We start from the raw sequence: 10470 nt of genomic DNA, 5'->3' as shown, positions 1-10470 counted from the left end.
GTTGATCCTAAGGCTGATCCTGTTGGTCACTTGGATTGACTCACTAAAAATATCATAGTAATTGGTACCTTAAGAAAGTATGTATCAAAGGATCTCATTTTTCATATTGAGAAATGTACCTTAATCAAGGATGCTTGGCAAAAGTTTCAAGACTTGTATGGTCAAGTTGATGAGATTAGGGGATATCAGATTGATAGTGATCTCACCGTGTTAGATCCCAAGAACTTGATACTATACAAGATTATGTCACTAAGGCAAAAGAGTTGAGGGCACAACTCAAAGATTATGGTATTGATAAGAAGGATACTCAATTGATCTTCAATTTGATGGGCAAGCTTCCACAAGAATATGCAGCATTTGTTTCTAGTTTCCAAACCCATAGGATGACAATGGGTTCAAGCTACACAATGCCTACATTTGATGCTTTCATTGAAATGTTAACGATGAAACAAACTAAGTTGATAAGCATGGGCATTCTTAAGACTTCTAAGTCTCAAGCATTAGTGGCAAATCAAGGGAACAAAGGAAATCAGGGAAAGGACAATTCAAACAAGAAGAAATGGCAATCAAAGAATCACCTTCTCCACAACAAGGAGATTCATCCTCTTCCAAGAGGGACAATTCACCAAAGAGGGAGAGACCTACTTGTGCCTATTGTAAAAAGTTTGGTCATGAAGAGCATCGTTGCCATTCTAAGAAGATTGATGAACTATCACACATCCCCAAAAAGCACAACATTGATTTGCCTAATGCCTACAAGAAGGATGGTTCATCAACTTCTACTTCCTCTCATTCAAATGGGAAAGGGCAAGCATTCATGGCTTCTACAGGTGGGAAGACTCACTCTTTTGGAACAAGAAAATGAAAAGCTCTTTGTGCTACTACAAGTCATGATTCAAGGAGATGGCTTCTAGATTCAGGGGCTTCTCATCATATGGCATCTTCACAGCCTATGTTCTCTACATTTGAGCCTTGCACCATGCTGTAGATTTTGATGGGCAATCATACATACATGGATGTGATTGGGAAAGGATCTATTGCCATTGGGGATAACTCCTTCAATGATGTGTTGTGTGTACCCCACTTGACAAACAATCTCCTTTCCATCTATCAAATCACACATGGCACATCTAAGAGAATTGTGGAATTCACACCTAAGTCAGTTTTCATTAGAGACTTGGAGACTAGAGCTATCATTGCGAATGGGGTGGTTGATCATGCATCTCAGTTATACTCCTTTTCAGATTTTGTTGATGAGGATGATTTCACATATGATGATTCTACACATGATGATCACACTTCTTGTGATGGTTCAGATTTTGAGGAGAACATTGGGTACTTGAACTTGGGGATTCTCACATGTGACTTTGTTCTTGAGCCTTGTGTTTCATCTCCTCCTATTGATATCACATCACCTCTTGCACCTGATGATGCAGATAGTGCGACAATTTTTCCTTCTTGTGATTCAGTGTAGCAAGATATTTCATGTCTTCCAGCTTCAGTTTCATGGGATGATTACTTGATAGACATTGCAGGTTTGTTTGTGGAATCCTACATTGTATAATTGGGAGACATCATTGATGATATTCATCTTCTCTTTGATGAAGATTATCGTTCTTTGATTGTTGCAAGAGAACACTTTGACCCTCTTGTTCATTCTTTACATGATCATTCTTTTGAGGTTGACATGATTGTGGATACTTATGTACAACAGTTGGAGGAGGTATCTTTATCCTTAGAGGAGACATGTGAGTCTTTGGATCATGTTCTACATTCATCTCCTCTACATCTTGGAGTTCCTTTTTCAGCAATGTGGAGCAATTCACCACCTTTGGAGGGGGTATCTTTTAGCATTGACATGGGGACACTTGAGCAGTTTTCAAAGACTTCATTCATCATGAGTTTTTTTCATACATCTTCCCTTCATGATTGGGGAGACTTCATGGATACACCTTTGGTTTTGTTTCTTCCTAAGGGGAGGAATGTTGTTCGACATTCATGGAGCAGTTTCTTCATTCATTCTCAAGCTTCTATCATTGGTGCAGATTCTCTCTTTCCTTGCTTTGTGAGAGATTGCATTGCATTGGTTTGCATGCATTTGCATTTGTACATGGGTACCTAACATGGCCTTGTAGCTGGGACCCATCCTGCATTGCTTAGTTGCATTGTAGACTTAAGTGCATTCCCCTAAGTTGCACTTAAGGGGGGGTGTTGGTGTAAATAATTATTCATGTTGGATATTATTACATCTTACTTAAGTTTACTTAGGATAATGCATTTCATAGTAGTTTGGGTATGAGACACTTGGGTGTTTGTGCCACATTGGGATAGTGTGTGTAAGAGAATTTCTACCTTTTATGGTGTTGATCTTGTTACTACTCTATCAAATCCACTTATTGTGGAGTGATAATTTCACCTTCGGTGGGTGATCCACCTCATGTGGAATATTTTATTGTTTCTCCTACCTACCATACCTATTTCCTACCTACCCTTGTTTCTTATTGAGCCACATGTTATGTCTATGTGCTCACATATCCATATAGCCTTGCCTATATATACAAGCTCATATTCATTGTATGTAACAACCTTTTTTTTCTATTGATGAGAATACAGTTTATTCTTGTCCTATATTTTGTCTCTCTATTTTGTACTTTTCATTGAGCTCTTGATCTTGGCAAAATCTCACACAAACAAACATAGTTCATAGTTGGTAAGATGTAATTTTTTTCTTCATTTGATGTTATCTCAAGTCAAAGGTTGGATATCACAACCTTTCTCTTTAGGTAAACGAGGTATGTGCATATTGACAAGATAGCATTGTAAATATAAGATATAGGTTGAACTATACCTCATGTTTCTCAACCTACACAAACTTAGATCATGGTTGGTAAGATGTACTTTTTATTCTCATTTGATGTTATCTCAAATTATAGGTTGGATATCACAACCTTCCTCTTTGGGTAAAAGACGTATATGCACCTCAATAGGATTTCATTGTAAGTATGAAGTTCAAGATTGAACTATACATTGCATTTTTCAACCTACACAAACTTAGTTCATGGTTGATAAGATGTAATTTGTATTCTCATTTTATGTTATCTAAAATTATAGGTTAGATATCAGAAACTTCCTCTTTAGGTAAAAGAAGTGTGTGTACCTCAACAAAACTTTACTGTAAATATGAAGTTCTAGGTTGAACTATACATCGTGTTTTTCAACCTTGACAAACTTGGTTCATGGTTAGTAAGATGTACCTTTTCTTCTAATTTGATGGTATCTTAAATTATAAGTTGGATATCACAACCTTCCTCTTTAGATAAAAGAGGTATGTGTACCTCAACAAAATTTCATTGTAAATATGAAGTTTTAGGTTGAACTACACATATCATTTTCAAACCACATAAACTTAGTTCTTCATTGGTAAAATGTATGTTTTCTATTCATTTGATGTTATCTCAAATTAAAGCTTGGATATCACAATATTTCTCTTTAGATAAAAGAGGTATGTGCACCTCAATAAGATTTCATTGTAAATATGAAGTTTTCAATTGAACCATGCATCGTGTATTTTAACCCAAATCAGTTCATGGTTGGCATGATGTACTTTTTCTCCTCATTTGATGTTATCTCAAATCAAAGGTTGGATATCACAACCTTCCTCTTTAGGTAAAAGGGGTATGTGCAGATCGACAAGATTTATTTGTAAATATGAGGTTGAACTACACATCCTATTTTTCAACCCACACAAACTTAGTTTATAGTTGATAAGATGTGTTTTTATGCTCATTATATATTATCTCAAATAAAAGGTTGGATATCACAAGCTTCCTCTTTAGGTAAAACATGTAAGTAAAAGTCAACAATATTTCATTATAAATATGAAGTTCTAGGTTGAACTAGACATTGTGTTTTTCAACCCACACAAACTTAGTTCATGTTTTGTAAATAGGATTTCATTGTAAATATTAAGTTCTAGGTTGAACTACACATCGTGTTTTCAAGCTACACAAACTTAGTTCATGATTGGTAAGATGTACTTTTTCTTCTCATTTTATGTCTCCTAAAATTAAAAGTTGGATATCACAACCTTCCTCTTTAAGTAAAAGAGGTATGTGCACCTTGATAGGATTTCATTGTAAATATGAAGTTTTGGGTTGAACTACACATCGCACTTTTCAACCTACACAAACTTAATTCATATTTTGTACGATGTACCTTTTGCTCATTTTATGTCTCCTCAAATTAAAGGTTGGATATCATGACCCTCCTCTTTAAGTAAAAGAGGTATGTGCACCTTGATAGGATTTCATTGTAAATATGAAGTTTTGGGTTGAACTACACATCGCACTTTTCAACCTACACAAACTTAATTCATATTTTGTACGATGTACCTTTTGCTCATTTTATGTCTCCTCAAATTAAAGGTTGGATATCATGACCCTCCTCTTTAAGTAAAAGAGGTATGTGCACCTCAACAAGATTTCATTGTAAATATGAAGTTCTTGGTTGAAACTACACATCATGTTTTCAACCTATACAAACTTAGTTCATGGTTGGTACAATGATTTTTAATCTCCACGGAATAAGTATATTTAACTATTTAAAATAATATTCTTTAGAAATCAAGATGAAATAAATCACAATACAAAGTATGATGAAAATAATTTTACATGAATAAATGATATAACATGGAATAAGCCTGCAATCTGAGTAAACATCATGCGTTTTATAATCTACATTAAAGAAAAATGGAGGAAAAGTTGTGATTATTACTTTTCATTTGATATGGAATGCTTTTTAAAGAATATAAATGCATACATGACTTTTATAGATTCTTAGTTCAATGCATTTCTATTGTTGTAAGGCTATCATATATTATAAGGCTTAGATTTCAAGAAAGATCTATTTGTTTGATATATGTAAAATGTACATTCAAAAAGAGAGGAGCTTAATAAGAATCTTATTAATCTTTGGAGGTCCCAAAAATAGTAGAAATATAATTTGTATCCAAATAATTATCTTAGAAAATGAATTATTGAAAAAAAAAATCTATAATCGATTAATAATTCTGCATCTAAAAGTTTAATCCACTTTTATGTATAACACAATGTGTAAAACACATCTCAAATGAATGGTTTAATATCACAACCTTCCTCTTTAGGTAACAGAGTTATGTGCACCCCAACAAAGTGTATTCCTCATATTATATTGTTGTGAGGTTGTGATAGGATTACACTATGAATATAAAGTTACATTTTACATTACACGATGCATTTTTCAACCTGTATAAGCTTAGTTCATGGTTGGTAAGATGTGTTTTCTCTCATTTGATGTTATCTCAAATGAAGTTGGATATCACAACCTTCCTATTTAGTTAATAGAGATATTTGCCTTCCAAAAAAGGTATATTCCTTATTATATGTTGTTGTAAGGTTGTGCATAGCTCTGTTACTTGAAGAGGAAGGTTGTCATATCAAACTAATCATTTGAGATATGTTTTATACATTGTGATTTACACAAAAAGTGTATTACACATTGTGTTTTACAAACATACACAAGCTTAGTTCATGGTTGATAAAATGTATTTTTTCCTCTTTTGATGTTATCTCAAATGAAAAACCTTTTTTCCTTAGGTAACAGAGGCATGCGCACCCTAAAAAAAAGTCTATTTTTCATTTTATGATGTTGCAAAGTTTTGATAGGATTTCATTGTATATATGAAGTTGAAGGTTGAAATGCACATTGTGTTTTGTAACCTACAAAAGCTTAGTTCATGGTTGATATGTGTAGTGTTGTAAATTATAAACCTTTTAAATTTCACACTCATTTAAGGACCCTTTCTTTAGTTTTCCTCATTTCACTTCAATTACATATACCTGCCTTTTCCTATTTTCACTTTAATGAATATAGGCATTAATCTACTTCATTTAATTCCATTTAGGCCCTTCCCTATTTCAAATTCAAAGTAGCTTTTTGACACATTTAACTATCACAACCCTACATCAACATAAAATGAGAAATAGACTTTTGTTGGGGTGGACATGCCTTTTTTACTTGAATAAGAAGGTTGTGAAATCCAACCATTCATTTGAGATAAAATTAACTAAGTATCAAAATGCATATTACCAAACATGAACTAAGTTTGTGCAGGTTAAAAAATACAATGTATATTTCGACCTACAACTTCATGTTTTTGACGGAATCCTATAAAAACTCGATAGTAACATAATATGAGGAATACACATTTTTGGTGGCACACATACCTGTATTACTTGAGGACAAAAAATAAAAGGTATATATATAACTAAAGGATATTATTTATAGAAACTATATAATGCATATATATATAAATGATGCATATGTTGGATTATTGGCACTGACAAAACCAGTCAATCTAGAAAACCAGTATATGTGCTAAGGTTTGTCATCGATGTCCAACACTTACCAGTGAAGACACTAATCGGTGAAGTGGTGTAGGTAGAGTGGTGTTGATGTTCAGTAAGCAATAGTGAATGGAAACAACATTGGTATTGAATGACCAAAGGTTACTTCAACTCAAGGAAAGATAAATTAAGTTAACCGATCTATCACTCAGGAAGATCGGCCACTCTGGTGGTGGTGAAGTCACAAAAGGTGACTCAGGCAAGGAAACTTGTTTTCTCCAACCAACCGGTAACTCACTAGCAAATAGGGGAGAGACATGATGCTAGCACAACAAACCGACAACCAAAGAATGAACCGGTAAAGTAAGAAGTGCAGTTACATACCTATACACCAGTATGACAGAAGGAAGACAGGTGATCACCAATCTCGGAGCAGTGATCGGCCATTTAGTTGCGGTGGCAAAGAATGAGTTGGTAAGCTTATGTCTACGCCAAATCATTTGTTGGTAAAGTTAACTTTCAGTTATCATGCAGTCAAGCATGATTACATGTGGATTCTCTAGTTCGCATTTATTTGACTAAACATGACTCAAAGGTTTCTATCCTTGGGAGATGCAGTGGCAGAATTGGTTGAACACCTAGCGGAATTGCTGAAAGGCGCGCAGAGAAAGAGCGAGATAGTTTGTATTTGAAATCTTCCAGAATCCTTGATTGATCTGATTGAGGATATGCTTGTAGGTGTCGACAGAAAATGTATAAAGAGTTCTGAGGTTCTTTTTGAAATTTTTGATCGTGAAATTTGGAACAAGGAAATCTTGTTGAAGGCAGTCCAAGGTGAAGAGCAGAGTGAGAGGAAGTGCTAAGAGGTGTTAGCACAGTTGAGTGTGTGTGTGAGGTAGACCGACTAAGTGCAGAGCCGAAGAACAAAGAACCGACTGAGTGCAAAGCTGAAGGACAGAGAAACGACTGAGGGCAGAGCCAAAGGACAATGGACCGACAAAGTGTAGAGCCAAAGGTTAGAGGACCGAAAGAGTGCAGTGTCGAAGGAGAGGTGACCGACTGAGTGAATAGTCAAAGGTGTAAAAAGGAAATCGGTGTTGCGTAGATAAGACACAACCGGTGTGTATTGAGTGGAATGCATATTGAGATCTGATCAAGCTATCAATAGCTAATTCAGCAGATCATCCATCTGTTGCTTTCTAACAATTGCAACATAAGTCCCTTAACTGGGTGGACTTTAACAGGTCCATATTGCAAAATCCCTTGATCGGGTAACATCTTAGTTGATGTTCTAAGTCCTCTAACCAGGCTACCTTTAACAAGGTAAAGGCACTAACCGACCTTGATTAAAATCCCTTAACTGAGTGGCACCTAACAGTGTCTTTGTAATCTCCTAAGAGGGATGGCTCTTAACCAAGCGTAGTCCAGAAGAGTGCAAATTTTGTGAGTTCTTACTCACATCGTGGTTTTCTCCCTATTGGGTTTCCATGAGATAACTCCTTGGTGCCACTGTCAACTTTTCATGCTTGCATATTTTACTTCTGTGATTAAGTATATTGTTTTTTATAATAAAGGCAGCCAAAAACGAGGGGGCTGACCCATGGGTACAATTAAGAGAACAATGGAAGGACCATTGTCTGCAAACAATCAGCACAGAAGCAGCCTTTTACCTCTATCAAAAACAAAAACCATCTTATGAGAGTTTATCAGCAATAAAATACTATCAGTCAGAGTATACTTCCAGTGCCACGCAAGGCTATAAGCATTAAAATATAAACATACGCTGAAACTAGACCTATCCAGCCTACTACACCGCTTAGACAAAAAACTTCTCCACATGCAGAAAATTAATTATTTTTCCCACGGCTCTTCTTAGGGAGCAGCTTCTTAGCCCATTCCTTAGTGAGGAACTTGAACAGGTCTTTAAAGTCCTCGTCCTCCTTGCCTTTACCTTTGTCTGCGCTACCCTGCAAAAGGCATAGAGTAGTGGCCGAGCATCTCATGACATTCAGAGCGAATTTAGACACATCATGTATCTTGGATTCCGTCGCCTCTAGACTGCTGGTAATCACCTGCAGGTTGTCAAAGAGGGCTTCTATCTTTTTCCCGAGCTCTGCTAGGTTGGGATCTTCTTCCTTCACACTACTGGCCTCTTCAACAACCAGCATTTTCTCAATCCTGAAGGTCTGGGAAGGGAAATTGGCTGGTTCCGGACTCATAGAGGCAGTCGGGCTTTCAGAAACATGGGTTGAGCTCACAGAAAGGGGGGAATGTTTGTGCTGGACCTGGGAGGTTTTATCAGTCGGAATGGAGTTGCCCGTATCGTGCGAGGAGGAGGGGTCTCTTAGGGATTTATCAGAGGGTTTAGAGGCCAATCTGCTAGAGCGGCGGGGAGTGTTGGCGTCTTCGGTAATGTCCAGGTCCGAATCAATGAATCTTAGATGAATGAAGATTTAATATAAAAGTTAAATTATGAAATTTTGATTAAGTGCTGATTCACCCCTCCCCTCTCAGCACCGGTTGGGACTAACAGTATATTCATATAGATTATATTTACAACGAAATAAATAATTTATATAAATAAATATAAATGATGTATGTTGAGAAAGATAGACTATTTGCATGCATTATATTACCTTACCGTTGTATCGCTCAATACCATTATGAGCCTGTCTTGACCACTACGGTATTGCGGTAACAGTTATTGTGTTACCGCAACCTTAGTTCATGTCATATCCTTTCATCTTGGGGTAGAGCGATATCAAAGTCTCTTTATCACATTATCACAACATCCATCTAGTATAGTTGATAATGTCATGCGATATAGCGCTAGCATATTATATTATCGCCAAGCTGCAAGCCTCATAAACACTTGTTTTGCTTACGCGGGACTGCGATCTTATCTTTACCCCTTTATCGTCATATCGTTGTATGCTAACTTAAGACCTTTTATCGCCATATTGCAATCTTGTACTTATTTTTTGTTTTTAACTTCCCTGGTGATGCACTATGCTATATTTACATCTTATTTGCCCTATCGATGTCCTACGACTTGCTTGCAATCATAAAATATGGTCTTCTGGTAACCTTTGTAATGAGTTATTTGTTAATGTGACAAGATAATTGCAATCAAGAAAGGGAGAATGGGGATTTTGTGGGGAACCATGAAAGATTTTTATATGTGGTTGACATCTTGAAATGGAAATGGGTGAGACATAAAATTATGGGAACTCAAAATTTTGAGGGTTCTAACAGGGCTTATATCTCTAATATAAGATAGTGGAGGCATAAAAGAGGGTGTGCAAAGGATAATAAATAAATATTAGGTTCTTATAGGATTTCATTGTATATGTGAAGTTGCAGGTTGAAATACACAATGTGTTTTGTCACTTGTAGAAGTTTAGTGCATGGTTGATAAGATGTTTTTTTTTCTCATTTTATGTTATTTCAAATAGATATTTGGATATCACAACCTTCCTCTTTAGGTAATAGAGGCATGTTGGATATCACAACTAAGTTTGTGTGGGTTGAGAAACATAATGTGTATTTTAACCTATAACTTTATATTTATAATGGAACCCTATCACAATCTTATAACAAAATAAAATTAAGAATACAATTTTGTTGGGGTGTGCATACCTCTATTATTTGAAGAGGAAGGTTGTGATATCAAACTAATCATTTGAGAGGGAAAAAGGGAGAAACCTAGAGGGGGGGAGGAAGAGTGTGATATTATGGGTTAAATAACCTAGTGGGAGGTTGAGAGAGAGAGAGAGCTCGGGAGAGAGGGATAGGGAGGGGGCAGAGATAGAGGGGTTGAGAGAGAGAGAGAGAGAGAGAGAGAGAGAGAGAGAGAGAGAGTTTCATTGTATATATGAAGTTGTAGGTTGCAATAGACATTGTGCTTTGTAACCTACAAAAGCTTAGTTCATAGTTGATAGGTTTGGTGTTGTGAATTGTAATCCTTTTAAATTTCACACTCATTTTAGGGCCCTTTATTTAGTGTCTCATTTCACTTCAATTTCATATAGTTTTTTCCCCATTTTCACTTTAATGATTATAAATATAATCTATTTCTTTTAATTTC

Source organism: Cryptomeria japonica, chromosome 1 (genome assembly GCF_030272615.1).
Source record: "Cryptomeria japonica chromosome 1, Sugi_1.0, whole genome shotgun sequence".
NCBI classification, from domain to species: domain Eukaryota; kingdom Viridiplantae; phylum Streptophyta; class Pinopsida; order Cupressales; family Cupressaceae; genus Cryptomeria; species Cryptomeria japonica.
The sequence above is the reverse complement of the archived record's forward strand: the minus strand, read 5'-3'. Positions refer to the sequence as shown.